The sequence below is a fragment of the Protopterus annectens genome, chromosome 8.part1 (genome assembly GCF_019279795.1).
Source record: "Protopterus annectens isolate FY-2018-M chromosome 8.part1, PAN1.0, whole genome shotgun sequence".
NCBI lineage: Eukaryota > Metazoa > Chordata > Ceratodontiformes > Protopteridae > Protopterus > Protopterus annectens.
The window spans coordinates 459583507-459602014 of record NC_056742.1 but is presented as its reverse complement, the minus strand read 5'-3'; the positions used below and the strand labels follow the sequence as shown (position 1 = coordinate 459602014).

Here is an 18508-nt window from a genome sequence, read left to right as displayed (position 1 = left end):
TTCAGAATGTTCTGAAATAATGGAGGCCTGGTCCGAGGAAGGGGATTCTTCCTCCACTCTGGGCCTTTTGTCCGGGGGGGGTTGAGAACCCCTGATAAGAGTAATCAAATCCTCAGCCATTTTGAGCATCTGCTTTTTAGGCATGGGGCCTTGAGAGGGCCCTGTGGAGCTTGTCTTTTAGTATGCATGGCTGCTTTAGACTTAGTGAAAGCCTTGATGGAAAAAGAAGAGGAAGGCCTGAAGACACCTTGAGAGGTAGCAGGCCTGTCTAAACTCTGAGTTTCACCGCCAAGAGTGGCTTCGGTATCTGTAGTCGGGGTGTGGGCCGAAGAGCCTGCGACCTCGGGCACAGAAGACACCACCAATGAAGTGTCATCGGTAGTCAGGGGCTGCGTAGGCGCCTCACTGAGAACCGGACCACCTGAAGTCGGCTTTGGCGTGGTCGGTAGAAGTCACGGACCTCGTATGTCGGTCCTTATCTTTGCGTCTTTTACTCAAAACTGGAGTCGGAGTATCCAACGACATAATGTAATTAAACTTTTTGCCAAAATAGTGTTGGGCAAACTCCGCCCGATGCTTAATAGTGTGTCTGTTGAATGTAGCACAAAAATGACAGGCCGAGACGTCGTGGTCTGGGCCTAAGCAAGGAATGCAGAGGGAATGAAAATCCTTATGCGGTATTTGCTTCCCACATGAAATGCAATTATTAACTTTGTCTGACATCGGTCTGAGGCAAGAAAAGTTTCCCCAACGGGGTACTTAGCTTTCAAGAAGACTTCGGTTGAAAGATATTCGTAATCTCAGAAGCTGGCCGACCGGCACTTGCAAACTGCTTCTGCTTTGGGCACCGCGCGGCAAGAAAGACTGAAGAAAATGGCGTCGGCTGGTTCTTTTATACCCCTGTCGCACTGATGTCAGGGAAGAAGCGACGACATCCGACGCTGGACCTAGACTTTGGAATTCGGCCGACTGAGGACCCGCCTGACGGCAGGAAAACCCATCTGTTATGACTGCAGCTGTATGCACGATGAACATCAAGTCCTCACCATAGTATAACCAAACTGAACCTGTGAAAGGAATCAGTATACAGTCATATGTTCCATAACCCACTACATAACATAAATATGTGAACTGGAGTACAGCAGTAGGTCCAGACGTGAGGTGTAATTGTAATAGAGTGTTGAAGTCCCCAGTAAAAGACAAGGACCCCACAGAGTGTACATACACATTAATCACGGATACCAGGCATACATATAAGGTTTAATGATTAATAACTCAATGCCAAAAAGGCATTATAATTCAAAGTGTAATGTAAGCAATGCTAAGCATTGCACACGCAAACTTAGGAGGTGTGAGCAATGTGTAGACTAGTTAACTCATTGTGCCCAGTGGTATACTCCTTTAAACAATGCCAACCCTAGGTAAGCAGATTTGCTCATAGCTTATCCTTTTGAAAACCAGCCAGTCACGGAAAAGTGTGGGAAATCAGCCCTACTTAAACCCAAGAGGCAGGAATACATCTCATAACTGATTGTAGTTTCCCCTTGCAGGCACTATGGCAGTAAGGGGAGAAGGTGTGCACTTTTGGGCACAGCGCTGGTGCATCCAGGAGTCCAAGATTATGGCAGGACTCCTAGTTAAAGACCATGTTCAGAGACTGCTGCAGGGCCATTACCAGGGCTCACAATATAAGGAAGAGGCCTGGGACCATCTCACTCGTAACCTCATCAGTGCCACTGGCATACCCCAAACTGGTGAGCAGGTCAGGCATCAATATACTGACCTGAAGCGGTGTAAGGGGGACTCTTGGAGGAGTGGCTCCAAGAGGCTAGAGAGTTAGGAGATGTGCCAGCTGTGTCTTTAATAATTGCCAGCTCAGGTATATCATGGATAGGTATGGCTAAATATTCCTCTTATGTCCCCCAGAGCTGCAATGGAGTGGGCAGCGAACCCGAAGGCCCACATCAGTCACCTGGCAAGGTTGTGATGCGAGGTAGGTCAGTAATACTCATGAATTTTACTGTCACAGGAAATAAAAATAAAAGTAGTAGTAAATTAATTGCTTGTATAGAACCTGTATTGTTCAAGGCAAGTACTGCATACACTAGAGAATATGTCAGGAAAAGTTTCATATTGTTTGTAAGTCAATAAAAGTGTAATAGCCTAACAAAACAAGTTTAACTGCTATACTGCATGTGTATATCCTGGTATCATACGGTAATGTAGATATGCAATCACGTAATAGTACTGTAGTATTAAGCACTGTTACCCAACCGTGCACCATAAATTGAATGCGTAGAAATGCCTGTATATCACAGCTGTAATCCCCAAAGGCCATTTAGTACAACTGAGAGACACATAAACAGTAAACAGGGAAAATTCAGACAACAAAAATGGAATAGAACATGCAACTGAGATGTGAACTGTTGTTTTTTTTTAGCACACACAGCCATGGTTCGAATCCTGCCAGTGGTAGTAGTCTGCATACAGAGTCATACCCCACAACTGTACAGTGGCCCATATCTGTTGCCTACCAACCTGTCCCCCTGGGAAATCAGTGGGATGATCCCAGATGTATATGCAGCTAACAAGAAATACAACTGATTGACAGACATCTATGAGAACAAAGCTGGCACACAAGCAACTCCCCAATACCTTATGTGACTAACAAGCCACATATGTCCCATTTACACCCCAACTTGTCAAGCTGTGGTCAGAGTGTGTACAGTAACAGAGTGAGATGTATGTGCATAATAGTAATGTGGGATCTGGTACTGTGTGTGGGAACATTCAGGTAATGCTAATAAATATTCCTCCCACAGGTCTGAAAGATACCAACACTGTGGCCAGAAATACAAGAATGATATGCATTTGTGCTGAATAATGAGGTATTACACACGCCTGTCCCCCTGTCCCTCTGGTAAGTCTGTGGGATGATCCCAGATGTGTAGCCAGCAAACAGGGAATATAAGTGATTGTCAAACATCATGAGAACACACCTGTCACTGTAGCAACCCCCAAAACTGTTAGGAGAGTAATATTTCAAGTATGTCCTATCTACACTCCCATGTTGTCAAGCTGTGACCAGAGTGTGTACAGTAACAGAGTGAGATGTATGTGCATAATTCTAATGTGCAATCTGGAACTTTTTGTGTGGCAACAGTCAGGTAGTGCTAACAAACATTGCTCCCACAGGTATGTTGGATATGAGCACTGTGCTGAGAAATACAGACCATTATAACCTGTACTGGTACTGTTCACTCTGGTATTGCAGGGAATTGTGAGTGTTGTAGTTTCTCTAAAGAATAAAGTATCACTGGTCACTGTCACCCACACTGTGCTATATAATATAACTGTGTAGGAAAGCATGTATATGTGTGTGTCAGGTCACTAAAGGTGGAAGAGGGCAATATTCTAGATATGTCCTGGCACATGTGTTCAACACATGGCCAGGGTTTGTGTAGAAAGAGTTGGATAGCTATGTGCAAAACAACAACCCAGAATCCAGGAGTATGTGTAGAAACAATTAGTTAGTGTTAACAAACATTCCCTACACAGGTATACCAATTAAGATGTTTATACTGCAGGTAAATATGGTTCATGTGTAATGATGACAGCCATATCACTGACCAAGCTAAGGCTATAGGGTAGTGTAGTAAGACTTGTAAGGTACAGATAACAGCACTGACTAGGAAAGTAATGTGGACTACAGGAATATACTAATTGTTAATTGACATCTTTCTCCCTCCCAACATACCTCCAATAATATTCAACATACCCACTCCAACTGGTATGACTCTGATAATGTCCATTTGTTTGATAAATATTTTAATGGTCCCCATGCTTGTGCTATATTGAATAATTCCAACATTGGTGGCATGGTGCCGTCAATGTACCTGCATGCTGTTCTTATTACCACTGTGGTCCCATTTATGCATGTGTTCTGTTTGCTATGCAACTGTTCCGTATCTGGTGTCTGGGTTAATGGGAATATCTATGCATGCTGTTATACATAACCCAAGGAATGTGTTGACTATTACTAACCCACAAATGATGATGTAATCTAAACACTATAGCACGCTTGGGAAGGTCGGTCCTAGTGGACCCACCTGTCCCATCTCAGCTGGCCGTGGGACTGGGCACCAGCATGTCTGGGGTCCAACCCAGGACATCCCTGTCATTGGTCCTGTACCACCTTCAGGTGGAACCTCCTCAGGGGATGGGGCTCATCCCCCCCTGGGAGTGGGCATGGACAGGCACTTGTCACCCATCGCCAGGTCGGGGTCATGGTGCATAGAGCGATCATCGAGCAGTTTGGAGATATTCTACACCAGCTCAAGAGCCGTGTGTCATGATTAGAGAGTCAGCCTGGCTCTGCGACTCAGCCCCCAGCACAGCTGTGAAGGTGCAGTGGTGACTGCCCATGGGTGGGGAACTCAGTCCCACTGTTACCACTAGGAGGCTTGTTGGCTTCCGATATCCCAACACCTCTCCCCATCAAGGTGTTTACCCCCCACATGTGTCACAGACTGCCCCTGTATGCATCTTGTTTATCTTGTCTGTTAACCTACCCAACCTACCTCCCCAAATATAGCTATTACCCCTCTCCAACATCCCACTCTCACCTGAAAAAAAGGGCAATCTGTTCCCAAAAAAAATCTCACCCCATACACAGCTGTCCATTTTGCACACATGTCGACTGGACACATGTAATCCGGTCTAATTGGCATCACAAGTTATTATTGTTGCCCTCACCCCTCTCCAAGGGGTTTCGGTAACCAAATCTACCTCCAAATGCAGTGTATATCCACAGCTGTTGCTGTAGAAGAAATGGGCAGCTATGGACCTTCCCTACACCATTCCTGCACATCCCTGGCTATTTTCCCTACTGTCTTTCCATCTTTGTGTCCCATTTCTCACCACTTTCCTATCAATCCCTTTTTCCTTTCTTTTAAAGAAATTAGTAGGGGGCTAAGTGGCAGTAAGCACTTTTAAACATCATTAAGCAGGTTTAAGCTTGTTTGCACTGGGGTAAGCAATGCCTACACAGGTTAAGCAATTTAGAAGCTAACTGAGTAAAAGGCAATGTAACCGGATGTTAGCAGTGCTTACCTCTGCGCAAACCTGCGCAAACTCACTTACAACTGTTTTAAAGTGCCTTAATCACTCTGTATCCAAAGGCCCATGTTCTGCCCAGCAACAAAATAAACAGCCTCTGCAAGGCTCGAACCCAGGACCTTGCACAACATAGACAAAGTGATTTACCACTAAGCCATGCTAGATATACATAAATCTGATGTTTTCAGAAACATATCATCCAGCCCAGTCATGCAACAGTACAGAGAATGTATTCTAACATTTAGATGTACGTGTGTGTATAAATATATTAATATGTAAACAAATACAACATATCGATATATGTAAATATATATATGTATATATATATATATATATATATATATATATATATATGAATGAACATTTATACATGCAAATGCCTACATCGACACATATATGTCTACACCTATATGTCTACACATACACAGCAAGTTACATATATGTACGCAGATACATATCTATATACGTATATACAGACATAGTTATATATATGTAAGTATATATATATATATATATATATATATAGGTATATATGGCCATACATCTGTAGATAGCAATGGTAGATTAACTAAAATATATATGTCCACATGCACCGTTAATGGGGTTGCGAGGCCCAAAACAATATACGTCTTGTACGAATAGGCATACCCCCCCCACAGCCAAACAGCTCCGCCCTGCAATACACTACCAAGTGTTGCAGATCCCATAACCAGGACCTGACATGACATTGGCACAAGATGTTAACAGTACTACATCCCACCTATATGATGTCAGGCTGGTATTGGTAACATATCATGCATTATAGTCTGACTCCCATAGGGAATGTAAAATGTGGAAGCTATTAACATCCCCAGGATACATATACACAGACACATATATGCAGATACAGATATATATATATATATATATATATATATATATATATATACATATATATATACATGTGACTACACATACACACGCAGAGATATGTACAGTAAGATACATATGTAGAAGGTGCACACAATATGGAACAGCCACTATGCCTACAGTTAACACCTTAACAACTGGACACTGTATGGGCCACACATACAAATGACAATCATTGCCTGCAACATATACCACAAAGAGATCAAAGGAAAAAACACCACACACAGGTTTGCAGAAATGGAAAACCTTTATTTTGTACTATTAAAGTTCTTTATGCAATGTCATATAGCTGTTCAGACACTGACATCCACATAAACAGAGTAATGCAACTATGAAACAGTTATACTAATACAGTAGTCTGGAAAGGTTCACAACTTTTACTGTCCAGGCCAAGCCCTTCAAATTGTACAATAGTAAAGACAGACTGAACCACAGGATACCAAACAATCAACAGTAAGTAATGCAGGTGTATAGTTTAGCAACCTCTATCTACTATCTATACAAAATCACTAGGTGGTAAGGACTTCAGCTGACCAAATGGGATGTAATCGTTACATAACAAGGCATAACTGACACCATCACAAGCACACTGACAAACAGAACAGTCTGTATGGCAGGAGGCAGTAGGCCTGCATTAAGACAATTTATGTAAGCAATGTAAATATAGATAAAGTATATGGTACTGTGCATCCAGATACCTTAAGGCAGCTCACCCCTGATAACCCCATATTTTGTAACAGCCTAGGTCACTTATGCTGCATCTACCCTAGACTCAATAATACAGGGCCATATACCAATGTTGCATACACTGGCCTCTGGAGTGCATAAGGGCACACATGTATTGTGTATGTGAAGACCACACATATATGGCCCCAGCCTCACTGTATGTGTAGGGGATACAACAGCAGTGAACTGATGGCAGCAATGGCAGTGTGATATACCCACAACCCACTAGAGAACAATCCCTGACAGCATGTCATATGTGCAAAGCTTGGTATGTAGGTGGATGACAGAGGCTGGAACACAGGCTCATATGTGGAAAACTGTTGTCATACACTAAGCAAGTCGCTGGTGTTACAGGATAGTCTGCAACATATCCTTAGTCACGGAATTGAGGTTAGAAACATAAATGGATGTAGCCATGTACTGAAAGCACTCAACACATACACTGCCAGTGAAATATCTGACACAGGACCTGTGTGGTGGACGGACAAAACATGATAGGCACACCTCTGGCCACCGAGAGGATAGGCCCACAGTTGGGAGCTATGCAGACAGACTGCATTCCAAGGTAAACTAGTATGTACACACACACACCCTGTAAAACCAGTACTATACAAAGCATAACACAACTCTACTCACACTTTGTCTGTAGTTCTGGAACCTCTTACAAATATGTAGCTGGCCTGAGTGTGCTGGTTCTCCTGTAAGAAGTATTGCTACCTCCTGTCTGTAACACTGATGCTCTCACACAGCAAGGATATCATCATACAGGAAAGGTAAAGGCCCACATGATGTAGGGATTTATGGTAGGTGGTTGCCATGACAGTGGTAAATAGAAGTACTACACAGTAAGTTACATGTGGTTAGCAAATGGAAGACACTGACTGATGCAGAGGTCATCACCTGATCATGTGCATCATCTACTAAAGCCAGGTTGCAATCTATTCAAAGCAGCTCAATCCATTCACTGGAGAGAGAGGTAGAGAGAGAAAGTGAAAAAAAAAGAGACAAAGCTCTTCAAACTAACAGCTGAAGTTGCAGGCATTTACCCAGCTGCCATTCAACAAGACATCATACCCACAACAGGTATGTGAACTATATATACATGTAATAGAATGTAGTACCAGGTCCATCATAATGGGATAGATGATGTGGAATGAGTTATATGTGCCATCAGGTGTTGTTGTGATGATGTTCAATTGAACAACTGCTATGGACAATAGTGTCTGTCCCTGTGGGTAGTGGGCCATAGCCGTTAACTGTGCAAGTCAGCACTGACAGACAAGATGTTAGCCATCATAGTGTGTGCTGTGTACTGGGAAGTATGTATATTACATGGCTAATAGCCGGTGGTGGAAGTAATGGCATTAAGATGGACATGTGGGAGCCATGGTCCTCCACTGGCAGGATACTCAGGTGAATCTGTAATGTAGCATGCCAGAATGCCATAGGTGTGTAATAGGGTTACCTGCAATTGGGTCCCACATATACCCCTCTAATGTCAGGCTGTGTCCATATGTGACACCTGTCTGTGTTGTAGCAAGGCAGAACAGTGCAGCTGTGCAGGAAGGTGTTGTGAGATTGTGGAGCTGTTGTCTGAATGTACCCCACATATAGGTATGCATATGTGTAAATGTCACATATGTAATATATAAAGATATATATGTATATCCACATGTATGTCCAGAAATATACATATACCCATGTGTAGACATATATATATATATATATATATATATATATATATATATATATATATATATATATGTGTGTGTGTGTGTGCACATATATACATCACATATATCTACACATATATATAGATATATACCTATATGCACATGTCTACACATATACAAACACACACACAAACATATATGTATGTAAAGACATGTCCCCTATATCACTACCACAGTGATGTGTGCTATGTGCGAGTCAGCAGCACACATAGCAATACACAAAGATATCTACAGCTGGCAGTGTGTGCACCATGGACAGGTATGTCACATGTTAGTCCCTTGTTGGCACCACATTGACCTGGTCTGTGAAGTATGCAATGGGAATATGGGGAAGTATGACAGGTACATATGTGGAGGTGGTCAGGATTGGCAGATATAGAGGACAGTTTACAGAGGTGGCATGTGACACATGTGGTGGGTAAACACCATGGACGGTGTGTGCGTGGTCTGTGATGTGGATGCCCCATGGTCCCCAATTTTGGCACAATGGGAACTAGCCTCCCACCCACTGCTACTCACAAGAGCAGTCCACATCCAGAAGGTGCCTGGTCTGGAGGCTGTGCAGGAGGAGCATGTTGGCTCTGTGAATGTGTACTGGGTGCCTCAGACCGATGTAGTACATCCCTCATGTGCCTGTGGAGCCTGGTATGGAACAGACCCTAGACCTGAGCTCAGGGGACAGGAACATGTTTGTGTGTGCCCTGAGGAGGGGAAACAACATCCCCTGGGTGGTTCCACCTGATGGTATTGCTGTAACAGTACATGAGAAGGCCCCAGTTTGGGACACACATGTGATGTGGCCAGGTATCATGGGCAGATGGGTGTGGAGAGGTGGATCTGCTGGACAATAGAACATATACATGTTATTGTGTCACTGTTATAGAACATTTGTTGGTAGTAATAGTCTACACAATCCCAGTACATGTCCGACAGCATGCATAGATATCCCCAATAACACAGACTGTCAGATGTGCAGCAATCTCAGAGCAGCCATACCACTGGCATATATGTAACCATAGTGGCCCTGATAATGGCATGCAGGTGAATAGTCTGTAACAGGCCAGCAATGATAGTGTCCACACAGGGGGAATGACTACAATCACATAGCAGAAGGTGTGGTACAATACAATATCTGTCCAAACGGTAGTTAAACTGTAACCATACCTAATGAGTAGTGTGTACAGTCTGTCGAAGCTGATTTGGTGGGGGGTGACAGAGATGTGTATTACGAACTGTGGTAACCTTGCCGTAGGAGTTGTTCAGACCTGTTTCCATCTTTATGTCTTTCAGGCAAGATGGCACATGCATGGTTGCCCACCTATTCCAATGCTGAGAATGACGTGTTGATAGCACACATGATCCAGCACTATCCACTGCTGTTTGGCAGGCATGCACATGAGCTGCAAGAGCAGAACACCCTGTGGAATGACCTAGTCCACAGGGTCAATGATGTCGAACTGCACAACCGCAGTTATGAGCAGGTCTGGCATCATTGTACTGACCTGCTTTGCAATGTCCGTCAGCATGCTGCTGCAGTCTGGGGGGATCACCTCGCCACAGAAGTGGCCATGCCATCCACCCCCCTGACACGTGTGGAGGAGCTCCTGGCCAGCCTCGTGACACCTGCCCATCTGGACCACCAACAACCACTGGACCCCTTCATGGAGGTGGGTATCACCCACACACCACCCGAGGAGTGTGCAGGTAAGGACACAGGGCACATCAGTAGGCCACTGTTCTGTAAACATCTGAATTGGTACAGGTAGATGATGCATATCTGACATGTCATAGATATATTGTGCTGCTGCATTATAGTGATAAACAGATGTCCAGATGTGGTAGTATCATGGGAATGGACCATTGATGTTTGGTAGTACTGCACCCAGCCTGTAGCAGTGCCACAGGTGTGGCCACTGACATTGCATCTGTCACCCACTTATGTAGGTCCCTCCGGGATAATAACAAGGCAGCAGCCTGTAGCTGGTGAGTATGTTTTATGAAGATGCTTGCCAACACACTGGGCATGTAATGGTGATGGTATATTCCATGCACACATCTAACACACCTATCCTGAATGCATGCTGTACATGTGCAAGTATTGTTGCTGTGAAATGCACACTCTCACAGGGGTGACCATGATGGGGTATTGGAAGGGTATGTCAGACATCTGCATGATAACTAACATCCTGGCATTGCAAAATGTGTCTACAGGGAGTAACATACTGGAGGTAGACATGGCCTACAGTTGTGACATGTTCTGAACAACACCCATATACAGTGCAACACCAGTGTATATACCTGTAGGACAATAGTAACTGCTGCAGAGATACACTATGGCATAAAGCATTACAGTAGTCCACACTATCAGCTGGGTCTACGCTGCAACATGCGCTGTTCAGTGTATGGGACACTACAAAGTGACACACATGTGTAGGGCTTACTTGTCATGCATCTGCATAAAAGCTGAAGGAGGGGGTGTCTCAGCATAACACACCAGTACACTGCAGCAGGGATCCTAAGGATGATAGGAATGACTATATCTGCACATAGTCAGGTTCAGGACCTGTGGCAGCCATAACCCTACCCGCACAACAATAGTGATGGCAGTGTATGAACACCATGGGATCTGCACATGAGTAGACCTTGCAATCATGCAGAATAGGGGGATATGTGTAGGGCAGACTGAACATACAATGACAAATGCAGGTGGTCCACGCTGGTATACCCCTGCCAGGAGCAGTGACTGCTGTAGTACACACAACATGAGGTGTGATAAACCATCATGATAAGGGTGGGCACACATATGCACACATGTAGACACTGCATGTGAAAGTACAGGACATATGTCACATACTGGACTTGTGTACTGCTAAGATATGTGGTGATGTGGTCCCATGGCAGATCAAGGATGTGTGTGTAAAATCAATAAAGGTGTGTAAACCCCCCCATAGCCATGGTATGCTCTGATGGTTGTCAGTGTAAGAGTATTGCAGTGGTCATACATGGTCTGTTGATGTTGACAGTTATAAATCAGGCATCAGGCATTCACCAATGACAACTGTCCAAATAACATCCCAGGGATGTCTTGCTGAAAACCATAGAGGCTGTGAGAAGTAAAGCTGGCATAACTGACACAGTACTACACATTCTGCAATGGGTTGTACACCTGTGAGTTGTGTTGCACAGTACATGGTAGGGTGCAGAACAGGTGCACAGCAATACTGTGGTCATGGGTGCAGTGGTATCCAGGGGAAGGGGCATCACCTAGTGACACAGCACATGCATCACACACATGTATACTGTTGCTAGCATGGATTGACTATTGCTGAACTGCATGCTGTTCTGTACCATATACTCTGCATGTTGGCAGATGGGTAATAGGAGGGCTGTGTGTACTATCACTGTGCAACCTCACCTGTATGTGTGTGTGTGTGTGTGTGTGTGTGTGTGTGTGTGTGTGTGTGTGTGTGTGCGCGCGCGCGCGTCCTGGTAGTTAGTAAGGTTGCCTGCAGGGTCACTCTGATGAAGTGGAGGGAGGTAGACGCATGTAGGATACGCGTGTGCATGTGTGTGTTTGTGTGTGTGGCCATATATGCACATGTATGATTGTGTGGTGTTCATATGGCTGACCTCCCTTTAGGACCATGCAGTACATGGACATGGACTTCCACATTACACACCAGGAATACCTGTCATGTGTGTAATCACAGGACAGCAAATAGTATAATATGGTCTGTAGCATGGAACAGGCATCCAGAGGGAAGGTAGACTTCAGGTACACACTTAATATCACAGTCAGCAGAGAGATCACCTGCAACTCACGTATGCAGCTCTACAGATGCATTGGGGAAGTACTAGTCAACACCAGGGAGTGTATCCAAATATTACAGTTGTCACATGATGGGCTGATGGAGCAGCATATCTGACATGTACTGAGCATTACATACACATGACACACCATTGGGAGGTATTATGGATAACATAGTAACCCACACATATAGGGGCCATGCCCATCATTTCCAGGCATACAGAGGGTGCATACCGAATGACAGCAGTGAGGTCATGTAAATCCACTACACATAGGTCAGGCAAGTAAAGTAGCAACAGGCCTTGTGTTGTGACCACTTGTGTAGGCATTTAGAGGACTGTGATGTTAATGAGTGATATCAATGTTTGTATGTTAACAAGTATGATGCAGGATGAGGTAACACATGGACATATAAATGGGACTGTATGTAAAGCCATGGACAGGTAGGTATTATGGAGGTGTGTGTGTGTGTGTGTGTGTGTGTGTGTGTGTGTGTGTGTGTGTGTGTGTGTGTGTGTGTGTGTACTGTTAGGCAATGCTGTACAGGTTTTAAAGTGCGTTTATTGTTTTCCCCCACAAGTGGCAAGGTGGGTCAGGGACCCTGCAACATGCAATCTGATGTAGGTGTCCATATAGACACCGATGATGATGATGATAATGTTGAGGCACAGGTGGGGTTGTCAGGGGCTGACACTGCACCAACATTTGACATCCCCCATTTAGCCACTCCACCCCTGCACACAGTTTCAGTGCCTATATGCATACCATCCCCAGTTGCCATAGCAGAGGGACAGCTGGCATTCAGTGTCAGTGCACAGGAAAGTATGGTAACCATGCTACTCTGTCTAGTCACAGCAGGCATACTTGGATGTCCAGCAGGCCACCACATAGGCAGAAGTCCCAGGGTGCTCATGATAGGGCCACTGGACATCATGCCCCTGGCAGAGGCGACATAGCTGCTACCAGCAGAAGCATGTTTCAGGCTGTCATGGTGATGCAGGCACGTATAGAACATCACCACAGACAGGGTCTGAGGCAGCAGAGGGTTGCTCTTGTATCTTCAAATGACAATGCCCGTGGACTGGCTGGTGACATCCGTGGATTAACTGAGTTCATGGATAGATGGTCTGGAGAGATGATGGCCCTCATCAGCCATGGTCTGTCTGTGCTTGAACGTGTGGTGGGAGTGTGGCGACGTCCATGTGGATGTAGGCCAGCAATGCCAACAGCTGGTAGTCAACGTGGATGTGCCAGGACACCAAGGGGCTCCGAAAGTGGCATTAGAAGCCCCAGCAGTGCAGGGGTGAGCTGTCCACACCACAGCAAGCCACGTGCACGTGGTCCTGGCCAGTCCCAGGAGGGACCTGGTACCAGAGGACAAATGTCATCAGCAGGTGAGAGCAGCCTGTCAAGGTCTGTACCTGGATGTGCCCGTGGAACCGCTGGCAGGCACAGTCCACATGTCCATGGCTGAGGGCAGTGAACTGCACACCCTGCCAGGTATGGTCTGCAGCTGTTCATAAGCCACATGGCAGAACTGTGTGCATGCATACCCACACACTATGCAAACACACCTAGAGCAACCCCATACCTACACACACCACATAACCTCGGCCAGCTCCCCAGAATACACCCCACACACATGGTGTCAAATGTATGGCCCACCCTCAGCCTCTGGCAGACCAACACCACACCCTGTGCATATGATGATACTTGTGCCCCATCCCTGTCATCCATACCATCGATGCAGGGACGGGCTGATATGGTTCTTATGCACATGGTAACTGTACAACAGTGTACCATAGTACTGCAGTGTTACATGCTGTAGGGAGTACAGTGTGAGGCATATTTGGCAGGTAGTGTAGCCATCCAGCAATGATGCATTACAGCTGTTAGTAACACTGGTTGATTGCAGTCCCTATAATGTTATCCATGTGTGTTGTAGGTGTACATGTGTCGGCACGAAGGATAGTCTGCAGCCATACTGCACAACGGGGTATGTCACTGTGCTGACACCATGGCTGTGACATATCTGGAGTAAAGTCAAATACATTTCATAGGTTACTAAACTGGTTACTGCATATGCCACATGGACAGCTAGCCCGCTGAGGTGTGTAAACCATGAAACCTGATGTAGATCCATCCACATACATACACACTGTTACTTGCCAACCTTGGGACTAGACCCCTACCTAGCTATGTCGTGATACTGATGTGTGTGGCTTACATTGCACACACTGCACAGCGTTTAGGGTGAGGTGTGTCCCAGGTTACATGGTACATGCAGAACATCCCCCGACATGTACAGTATGCTAATGGGGGATCTAACGGGTGTATTTAGACAATACTTAGTGCAACATACCGTCATATACATATTTACAGACACATAACAGCCAAACACACATCTGAGATACCAGGACCTATCGCTGCTAACTAACTTGACTGTGTCTCCAATGTGTTACAGGTAGGCTGCACACATCTCATGCATAACTGCCTTAGATTGTGGTAACAGTTACCTATATGATTGATGGTGACAGTGGTAACCATAACGTGGTACATGGGACATATACCTGGTGTATTTTGGTGTAATAACAGTATACACAGCACCCACATCCCCCACTGGATATTATACTCCCTGAAACACATTATGACACTCTGCCATACCTACCATCCCACATTGGCCATGACTGTGATACAATCCATAGTATACCCTGACATTGATATTACAAGGATATGCATCTCATGCACATGCCACACGCGTAGTAGGGTGTCAATCAAGTGTAGGTTGCCTGTACATATCCCAGCTGGATACCTGCCATCTGCACATCTGTACAGGGAATGACAGTCATCAGCTTGGCAGGTAGCTATGCAGTAGCATGAGCGTGTTGAGAGACCAGTAAGGGGTATATACTGTGACACAGCTCACACACCAGGGATACAACAGGGAGACCTCAGTGTCCAGCCATGCTTGCAGGTGTGCCTGGTGTCAGTACTACATTAAGAACTCTGCTCTTGCCTGGGTTAGTATTGTCAATATTAGTACTGCCATGATACACTAAATGCCAGTGTGACAGCACGTACCCTGGGCTACCACACCTGTATGTAAAACATTCACATGGATCTCAGTGCTGTACATGCCTCATATATGTCTGTGTCCCACACATGACACTCACACCCCTTGCTACTGTAATGACGGCACATAGGTGCATGTGTTGTACATGGCATTACATACATTTATTACAGGTTATCAGACTGGGTTGTGTGTCCTGGTTACCAGGGCTAAGCTATGGTTAGCAAGTATCAACATTGCTGCAATATAACAGCTAAGCTGATTTGCACACTGGTAAGTGCTGCCTACACTGTGTAAGTGCTTGTACATTTACCCATAGCTTAGCACCGCTTAGCTTTGTGCAAACCCATGCAAACCCGCTTAAAGCTGCTCAGAAATGTCTTAGTCACTCTGTATCCGACAGCTGTTGTCCTGTCCAGCAACAAAATGAATAACCCTTGCAGGTCTTGAACCCAGGACCCTGTGCACTAAAGTCACAACACTTAACCACTACACCATGACCAGTGAGAAGACTGCTGTTGTTTTACCAATATAGCTGTAAATACACATATGGAGTAGTACTGAACATTTGCCTGTAGTTCCTAACTTGTGTAGTCCTTGTTATTAATATGACTGTTGCATCACATATGTTGTTTTATCATAATGTGCACATAACAGATACATACAGTGAGATACATGTGGGAGGGTATACACAACCGTGACATTTACTCATGACAGGAATATGGCTGTATACATATTATAGGTCAATATATGTCGACATGTACATACACATCTATACTCATACATATGTCTGTATACACATCTGTATAGTGCTACATATATATGGCCATGTGTACATCTCTTTGTATGTACATATGTGTCTATATATATATATATATATATATATATATATATATATATATATATATATATATGTTGGTATACGTATATGTATATATAGATATATGTGTATATAGCTATATATGTATGCACATCCTGTGTGTAAAGATATGCCTAGTTATGTTGGCATGTGCATACATATCTATTCTGATATACATACTACTGTCAGTATATCTGTAGATATCCATACGGATATGTGCATATGTATCACTATCTGTATATGTGTAGACATATATTGCTCTGCATATGTATATATTTGGGGGTGTATATGTATATCTATGTACATATACATACCCATCTATATATGTCAATGTGTATATGTGTAATTATATATAGATATCTGGATAATTATATTTACATATACTTTCAACATATGTTCTGAATGTGGAGTGTAGCCCTACCTCAGCCCCTATAGTCCCAACTTCATAGTGCAAGGGGATGTCAGGTATGTATAGCAAGTATATTATTAGACTATTGCTATTGTAACACGGATTGTCTTCACAGACATGGTGTGTGTGGGAGGTCACATCTGCTTTTCACATGTGCGTCATTGGCTACTGACAGGCATCCTAAGGACATCATAGTACAGTACCGCTGCTAGCCCGTAATATCCCTGTGGACTGCAGCAGAGATATTGTCCAATATATGTGGACATTCTGGCACACTCTGTACAGTCCAGAGGTGTACACAGAACTCCTTAGGGCAAAACATGTGGACCAAGCCTGACAATATGGATCTTAACAGCCATGTAGATGGGTATAACACATAATGACTGGCATACATTTGCCCCCATAGGTTATTCATTTACACACCCCTGTCTGTCCTGACACATAATAACCACTGGTACAGGGGTGTCATGGCCACATACTACCCACTAGATATTGACATACATCTGTACAGCATCCCACTGCTCTGTCTGACATACATGACTGTTAAGGGAGGCCTGGCAGCAGTACACCTGGCAAGTATCTGGACATGACATCTCACTGGGTAAGTACACTAAGCTGCTAGGCATATAACAATGCATTGTGCAGGCTACAGGCAGACTGGCTCAACACTGGCCTACATCTCCTATGGGGGAATGCACATGTACCTGCATGTATAGCAGGCTCTACAGACATGTCACAGCACAGGGTAAGATACACCTGTGCAAAAATGCATAACCACAACCAATATGAACACAGCCACAGCCACATATGATAAGATAGCATAATATTACAGTATATGGGCTATCTGTTCAACACCATCCTCATATGTGCCACTCACAAACAAACCCTACATATACTGGGCCACTACACTGTGTTGTCTGATGCCTGTCTGTGGTATGGAACATGTGTGTGTGTATGGCCCTACAAACATGTAAGCCAATATGTAGCATACAGTGGGGCAGCATGTAACATCAGATAGGAAGAGACCTGGAACAATGACATCTACCATAGTCTGTACACAGGCCAAAGTACATATTAACAATATGCACACTGTCGACATTCACTATAAGTACACAGACCTCAGTACTGTACAAACAACCACAGAATGTCCAGGTTATGTCATCAAACATAGCCCCTACTGTACATAACATGTGTAGCAGTCTGATATCTCACTGGCTTGTTATCAGATATGATTACACTAATTATGGTGTACAGCACATATGCACCTCTTAATGCATGACATATGTACAAAGGTTGACAGAGTTGTAGCTGGAATCACATACACAGGGCCAATATTGACATGTTGCTGTGATAACCTCATACATTTACTGTTGTAACAGGGTTTGTTGCAACATATGTCCTATGAAGGATATGAAGTCAGTAACTTTCACAGCTTTCACCATCTACAGACTTCAATCCTCACACTACCTTCTGCAGTTTACAGATAGATGCTCTGTGGGTAACAGATGAAACCAAAGGCACCACACACTGCCCAGTCTGAAGATGACCTACAGGTGGGGATTCCTCATAAACATAGAACTGACATGGCAGGTATTAAAACATGTAGGACAGCCATATCCACACGCACACACACACACACACACACACACACACACACACACACACACACACATACACACACACACACACACACACACACACACACACACACACACACACACACACACACACACTGTTAAACCAACATTGCTCCAAATGCAGTATAGCAACACTTACAGTCTGTAGTCAAGTCAGACACATCCCCCTCCTGTGTGTTGCCCTGTTTCCACAGTGTATATTGTTAGAGGTAACTCCCCAATCCATCTGATATGCTGTT

General features: G+C 44.4%; 1 protein-coding gene across 1 annotated transcript in view; it reads right to left on the bottom strand.

Annotated features, from left to right (window-relative positions):
• The window catches only part of LOC122810404, a 2461722-nt gene that overhangs the window by 2377000 nt on the left and 66214 nt on the right, over positions 1–18508 (bottom strand). The gene's annotated exons all lie outside the window — the stretch shown is intronic.